General features: G+C 43.5%; 1 protein-coding gene across 3 annotated transcripts in view; it reads left to right on the top strand.

Annotated features, from left to right (window-relative positions):
* The first annotated feature begins 223 nt into the window (after nt 1–223).
* The window catches only part of SHISAL1 (shisa like 1), a 118,856-nt gene continuing 110,806 nt past the window's right edge, over nt 224–8,273 (top strand). For 2 of the 3 annotated variants that reach the window (XM_056517434.1, XM_056517431.1), the window contains exon 1: nt 224–637. The gene's annotated coding sequence lies outside the window, so the exon portion shown is untranslated. The remainder of the gene's footprint in view (nt 638–8,273) is intronic. The other variant, XM_056517432.1, reaches the window with a different exon arrangement.

The raw sequence follows: 8,273 nt of genomic DNA, 5'->3' as shown, positions 1-8,273 counted from the left end.
ACATGGGTGGGGGCAGTGTGTGTGTGTATAGGGGGTGTTACATGGGTGGGGGCAGTGTGTGTGTATAGGGGGTGTTACATGGGTGGGGGCAGTGTGTATAGGGGGGTGTTACATGGGTGGGGGCAGTGTGTATAGGGGGTGTTACATGGGTGGGGCAGTGTGTATAGGGGGTGTTACACGGGTGGGGGCAGTGTGTGTAGGGGGTGTTACATGGGTGGGGGCACTGAGGCTGGCAGCTGAAGACTCTCAGTAATTGCCCAGATCCCTCACATCGGAGCTGTCACCCGGAGAGGCGCTCAGGCACCATCTGACCCCTCAGATTTGGATGGCCGCCAGCAGAGGAGGGGAGTGAGGAGAAGACAATGAGCTCACGGAGGGGACATTCATCCTGACACTTCCCCACAAAGTGCCGGGATCTGGAGCTGGAGATACTTCGCTTATCCCTTACACCACATCGGAATCCTGTGGAATTATTGTCCCCCCCACCCAAGACCCTCAGACCCCCCTCTGCTCTCATGACGAGGATTTAACCCCTCACGTTCTCTATGCTATGAGTTACTTTTCCACCTTGGAGTATAGGATTTGGGTGAGGATGCCTGAGCCAGGGTTTGGACAGAGAACTCCCCTCAGCTCAAAGGTAAGTTCTTTATAGTTCAATGGTCTTCTCTGCTAGGAGGCGCCAACATATTCTGTAGCGATGTACAGAGGCTGTCATCATTCCCGTGGATCCATAGCCTTGTATACCCTTGTGTACATGTCCTGTCATCATTTCTGTCATTCTGGTCCCCAGGATTCCCCTTTGGTTGTCTTTATCAGGATTTGTATCTTTCATGGTCCCCTATATCTGCTGTGAACCTTTCTGCTCGTCTATACCCATCTTTGTATCTCTATGGTGACCTCTTCCCTCCTGTGTCTTTCATGGACCCCAGTATAACGCGGTGGGTGCCTTTATCTTGCTCTCTATCATCCATAGTCACCTATACCTGCTCTCTATCATCCATAGTCACCAATACCTGCTCTCTATCATCCATAGTCACCTATACCTGCTCTCTATCATCCATAGTCACCTATACCTGCTCTCTATCATCCATAGTCACCTATACCTGCTCTCTATCATCCATAGTCACCTATACCTGCTCTCTATCATCCATAGTCACCTATACCTGCTCTCTATCTCCCATGGTCACCTATACCTGCCCTCTATCATCCATAGTCACCTATACCTGCTCTCTATCTCCAATGGTCACCTATACCTGCTCTCTATCATCCATAGTCACCTATACCTGCTCTCTATCTCCCATGGTCACCTATACCTGCTCTCTATCATCCATAGTCACCTATACCTGCTCTCTATCACCCATAGTCACCAATACCTGCTCTCTATCATCCATAGTCACCTATACCTGCTCTCTATCATCCATAGTCACCTATACCTGCTCTCTATCTCCCATGGTCACCTATACCTGCTCTCTATCTCCCATGGTCACCTATACCTGCTCTCTATCTCCCATGGTCACCTATACCTGCTCTCTATCTCCCATGGTCACCTATACCTGCTCTCTATCTCCCATGGTCACCTATACCTGCTCTCTATCTCCCATGGTCACCTATACCTGCTCTCTATCTCCCATGGTCACCTATACCGGCTCTCCATGTCCCATGGTCACCATTACCTGCTCTCTATCTCCCATGGTCACCTATACCTGCTCTCTATGTCCCATGATCACCTATACCTGCTCTCTATCTCCCATGGTCACCATTACCTGCTATCTTTCATGGTCACCTATACCTGCTGTCTATCTTCCATGGTCACCATTACCTGCTCTCTATCTCCCATGGTTACCTATGCCTGCTCTGTATCTCCCATGGTCACCTATACCTGCTCTCTATCTCCCATGGTCACCTATACCTGCTCTCTATCTCCCATGGTCACCTATATCTGCTCTCTATCTCCCATGGTCACCATTACCTGCTCTCTATCTCCCATGGTCACCATTACCTGCTCTCTATCTTCTATGGTCACCATTACCTGCTCTCTATCTCCCATGGTCACTTATACCTGCTCTCTATGTCCCATGGTCACCTATACCTGCTCTCTATGTCCCATGGTCACCATTACCTGCTCTCTATGTCCCATGGTCACCATTACCTCCTCTCTATGTTCCATGGTCACCTATACCTGCTCTCTATCTTCTATGGTCACCATTACCTGCTCTCTATGTCCCATGGTCACCTATACCTGCTCTCTATCTCCCATGGTCACCTATACCTGCTCTCTATCTCCCATGGTCACCTATACCTGCTCTCTATGTCCCATGGTCACCTATACCTGCTCTCTATCTCCCATGGTCACCATTACCTGCTCTCTATGTCCCATGGTCATCTATACCTGCTCTCTATCTCCCATGGTCACCATTACCTGCTCTCTATCTCCCATGGTCACCATTACCTGCTCTCTATCTCCCATGGTCACCTATACCTGCTCTCTATCTTCTATGGTCACCATTACCTGCTCTCTATGTCCCATTGTCACCTATACCTGCTCTCTATCTCCCATGGTCACCTATACCTGCTCTCTATCTCCCATGGTCACCTATACCTGCTCTCTATGTCCCATGGTCACCTATACCTGCTCTCTATCTCCCATGGTCACCATTACCTGCTCTCTATGTCCCATGGTCACCATTACCTGCTCTCTATGTCCCATGGTCACCTATACCTGCTCTCTATGTCCCATGGTCACCTATACCTGCTCTCTATCTCTCATGGTCACCTATACCTGCTCTCTATCTCCCATGGTCACCTATACCTGCTCTCTATGTCCCATGGTCACCTATACCTGCTCTCTATCTCCCATGGTCACCATTACCTGCTCTCTATCTCCCATGGTCACCTATACCTGCTCTCTATCTCCCATGGTCACCTATACCTGCTCTCTATCTCCCATGGTCACCTATACCTGCTCTCTATGTCCCATGATCACCTATACCTGCTCTCTATCTCCCATGGTCACCATTACCTGCTATCTTTCATGGTCACCTATACCTGCTGTCTATCTTCCATGGTCACCATTACCTGCTCTCTATCTTCTATGGTCACCATTACCTACTCTCTATCTCCCATGGTCACCTATACCTGCTCTCTATCTCCCATGGTCACCTATACCTGCTCTCTATCTCCCATGGTCACCTATATCTGCTCTCTATCTCCTATGGTCACCATTACCTGCTCTCTATCTCCCATGGTCACCATTACCTGCTCTCTATCTTCTATGGTTACCATTACCTGCTCTCTATCTCCCATGATCACTTATACCTGCTCTCTATGTCCCATGGTCACCTATACCTGCTCTCTATCTCCCATGGTCACCTATACCTGCTCTCTATGTCCCATGGTCACCATTACCTGCTCTCTATCTCCCATGGTCACCTATAGCTCGTCTAACCTCCAATGTATCTTCTTGGTAACTTGGAGAACATCATGGAGTTTTCTTCTTCCTGTTTTTTCTCAGTAAATCTTCTTGTCAATATTTTCTTGGTGAAATGTAATATTTTCGGAGGCTCCTGTTTGTAAATCCTCAGCCCCAGTGACATAATGGAGTATACCGGTAGTTTCTTATATTGTGTCTATAACAGATACTTCATGCGTCTTCTTTCTGCACAAGCCGGGTGTAGCTGGAGAGTAGGCTGGTGCGCCATGTGCCCAAGGTGCTGTGTGCCAGGGGGGCGCCAGAGAGCTATTCTACCTTGGCCAGTCTATTTAGATACGGGGCAGTAAACTGAGTTATTGCCCCATGTGCACCACCTCCTGCTTCCTCCAATGTCTCATCGGTCTTCTCGTGGCCGAGCATGGACGAGGGAATGTATCAATGTTTACACCTGAAAACTCGCAAAATCAGGAAAATAGCTTTTCCACAATTTCAAAAAGTGGGGCTTACACATAAACTTGGCACTTTTTTATGCCAGAAAAATGGCCACAAACCAGGATAACTTGTAGGGTCTGGGGATGTACACGGATCAGTAGAAGTTTCCGCACTGTAGACGTCTGTAGTGGAAATATCCGTATCATTCATCCAAGGCCCAGCTGTTCTGTAGCCAGGAAGATCCGCCAAACTATATATAGTAGTACCCAACAGGTGGACGGCATGTAGCATGGAATTCCTGCATATTCCCTATAGAACATAGGAATATCTAAGATAGATAGATAATTATGGGATAGATAGATATGAGATAGAAAGATATGAGATAGATAGATATGAGATAGATAGATATGAGATAGATAGATATGAGATAGATAGATATGAGATAGATAGATATGAGATAGATAGATAGATATGAGATAGATAGATAGATATGAGATAGATGGATATGAGATAGATAGATATGAGATAGATAGATAGATATGAGATAGATAGATATATATGAGATAGATAGATAGATATGAGATAGATAGATAGATATGAGATAGATAGATATATATGAGATAGATAGATGATAGATATGAGATAGATAGATATGAGATAGATAGATAGATAGATAGATATGAGATAGATAGATAGATATGAGATAGATATGAGATAGATAGATAGATATGAGATAGATAGATATGAGATAGATAGATATGAGATAGATAGATAGATAGATAGATAGATATGAGATAGATAGATATGAGATAGATAAGAGATAGATAGATATGAGATAGATATGAGATAGATAGATAGATAGATAGATAGATATGAGATAGATAGATAGATATGAGATAGATAGATAGATATGAGATAGATATATATGAGATAGATAGATAGATATGAGGTAGATAGATAGATAGATAGATCGATATGAGATAGATAGATAGATCGATATGAGATAGATAGATAGATAGATAGATAGATAGATAGATAGATATGAGATAGATAGATAGGAGATAGATAGATATGAGATAGATAGATATTAGAGAATGTCACGCATTATTAGGACCAACCCTTTATACACCCACTGAACATTATCCATCTGCTTTTCTACCATTTATAGATAAACACCGGGCATCAGACCATTAGATTTCTTGAATTCTTCTTTCCGATGAACATTTCCTTCTGTCTCGGATGTGATGCGTCACATTGTCCCTCATTTATATACTGTATAATGTCTATTATAATCTTAGGAAGTTTTGTGGCAGGTTGTAATGCTGTACCTGCCCAGTTCCATGTGGTTGTGAGGAAGCTCGCGTCTTTCCCATTTTCTGCACATTTTCACAATTTTTAACCCAATCACAACCACATTGTCTCAGCAGGAACATTCAGTGTACGATCATAGTTGTGCCAAAGGGCGCAACCTGCTGGCCATTCTGGTGCATAGCTTTAAAACCATCCGATACATATTAGAAAATCACTTTGACTTGTGGAAGATGTTTCTGACAGATGTAGAATACAGGATATAACTCAGGATCAGTACAGGATCAGTAATGTAATGTATATACACAGTGACCTCACCAGCAGAATAGTGAGTACAGTTCTGGGGTATAATACAGGATATAACTCAGGATCAGTACAGGATAAGTAATGTAATGTATGTACACAGTGACCCCACCATCAGAATAGTGAGTACAGCTCTGGAGTATAATACAGAATATAACTCAGGATCAGTACAGGATCAGTAATGTAATGTATGTACACAGTGACCTCACCAGCAGAATAGTGAGTACAGCTCGGGAGTATAATACAGAATATAACTCAGGATCAGTACAGGATCAGTAATGTAATGTATATACACAGTGACCTCACCAGCAGAATAGTGAGTACAGCTCTGGGGTATAATACAGGATATAACTCAGGATCAGTACAGGATCAGTAATGTAATGTATGTACACAGTGACCTCACCAGCAGAATAGTGAGTACAGTTCTGGAGTATAATACAGGATATATCTCAGGATCAGTACAGGATAAGTAATGTAATGTATGTACACAGTGACCTCACCAGCAGAATAGTGAGTACAGCTCTGGAGTATAATGCAGGATATAACTCAGGATCAGTACAGGATCAGTAATGAAATTTATGTACACAGTGACCTCCCCAGCAGAATAGTGAGTACAGCTCTGGAGTATAATACAGGATATAACTCGGGGTCAGTACAGGATAAGTAATGTAATGTATGTACACAGTGACCTCACCAGAAGAATAGTGAGTACAGCTCTGGAGTATAATACAGGATATAACTCAGGATCAGTACAGGATCAGTAATGTAATGTATGTACACAGTGACCCCACCAGTAGAATAGTGAGTACAGCTCTGGAGTATAATACAGGATATAACTCAGGATCAGTACAGGATCAGTAATGAAATGTATGTACACTGTGACCTCACTGTCAGTCAACAATGTGGCACTTCAGCTGCACATATTGCCAGAACAGCTACTATCACGCCATACTGCCATAGCCATGAGATCCAGGGCAGGTGGCAGAAAAGCTTAACCACAACTGTAACTAAAAGTTGCAATAACGCCGACTAACCAGTTTCCAAAGTGTCAGTCAGGAGTTGTTAAAGGGATATTCCAGGATTATTTTTTTTATTTGACTATGCTACAGGGGCTGTAAAGTTAGTGTAGTTCATAATATAGTGTCTGTACCTGTGTGTGACGGTTTTCTCACAATTCTTCTGTGATTTTCACCCCAATATTTATTTTTAACAGCATACAAAATGACTGTTGTCTCAGATTTTTCCCATGTTGCAATGCGGCCGAGACCTGACATCACTAATCAGCTGGTGACAGGGAGCCTGCCTGCTTCAATGGGTGGAGGGATCGCTTGGTGGGAGAGAGATCAATCTGCAACTAATGTAACAGCTGTAGGCAACCTGATTGAAAACCACAGGTCTTTTGAATGGATGCAGCTCATTTATGTTTCAATGGGTGGGGTGGCTGATGTGTGGGAGCGAGGAAAATGGCATTGTGGGATTTGTAGTCAAAAAAAGAAAAGTCAAACAGGAAATACCAGTTCACAAACAGGTAGCCACAGTGTTATGGTAATCTCACAACATAGTCACTTAGCCCCAAGACAAGCGCAGATCCTAATCATGTCCATTACTGTCTGCCAGGTACATACTAAAATCTTATGGTGGAGAACCCCTTTAAATATTCCTCCCCCTAGGTCAACCTGCTTAGATATCAAAAGGCTTCTCCTGATTCTCCTGCATGCAGACAAGGCATGAAGTCAAGGGACAAGGATTGACTTCTTATCCTAGAGCTGGAACAGAAGTGAAGAGTCCATTTGGATCGCAAAACAAACTCCCTTTAGAAAGACTATTCCAATCAACACATTCAAAGAGAATTATTTTCACCCAAATTTATATTTTCTTTTATTAAACAAGGATCGGTTAACTCAGTTCATGATTTTTCCATTCAATGGCCTCCCATATTGCCAGTCAGTGGTTGTAAAATGTTCTTCCCTCTGTTAGCTCCTCCCCTGCGGAGTCAAAGAAGTCACATGACACACATGTTTTTATCCTACATATTTGATTTCTTTTATAAAACAATGATTGTTAACTTAGTACATGATTTTACCTCGCTGTCCAGAGTGCAATAAAATGCTCCTCCCCTCAGTTAGCTCCTCCCCTCAGTTAGCTCCTCCCCTGCGGAGTCAAAGAGGTCTCATGGCACACTTCTCTGCATTCTCTAACTGGTACTTATGCACTGCCCTGTGTGTGTACATGAGGAGCAGCACTATTTCTGGCCATTATTTAACTTGTATATAGGATTCCTCTGTAGATATCTGCTCTGCAGGCTTCATCTATAATTTGCAGTTCGACCAGAGCTGGTGGGCGGAGCTCCCTCTTCCCCCCTCCATAGACTTGTATTGCTTGTCTTGCAGACAATACAAAGCGGAGCGGATTTTCAGAGAAGAAACTTTGAGCAGCAGAAAGGGGGGGGGGGGGGGAGGAAGAGTTTGATAACAAAAGAAAGAAGCATTTTTGTCTAATACAATATGTGTCAAAGTTTCTTATATTCACTTGTACTATTGATCTATACAAAGTTTGCCAAAATGACAGTGCCTTTGTAATGAAAAAGGATAGCTAACGTTGTTTATGATTCAACCATTCAATCACCATCGAGTGACAGTGATAGACGATAAGTGTCAGTAAGCTCCTCCCCTGCGGAGTCAAAGAGGTCTGATGAACACCAAGAAAATACCCCCTGGTTTGCTATAAAAGTGATCATTTCTATTGGCACGGACAATAATCCTACATTCATATTTTCTTTGTCAGATGAGGGTTGGTAAGT

Source organism: Hyla sarda, chromosome 4 (assembly GCF_029499605.1).
Source record: "Hyla sarda isolate aHylSar1 chromosome 4, aHylSar1.hap1, whole genome shotgun sequence".
Lineage (NCBI taxonomy): Eukaryota > Metazoa > Chordata > Amphibia > Anura > Hylidae > Hyla > Hyla sarda.
Note: the sequence above shows the minus strand (reverse complement) of the source record. Positions and strands in the feature narration are given on the sequence as shown.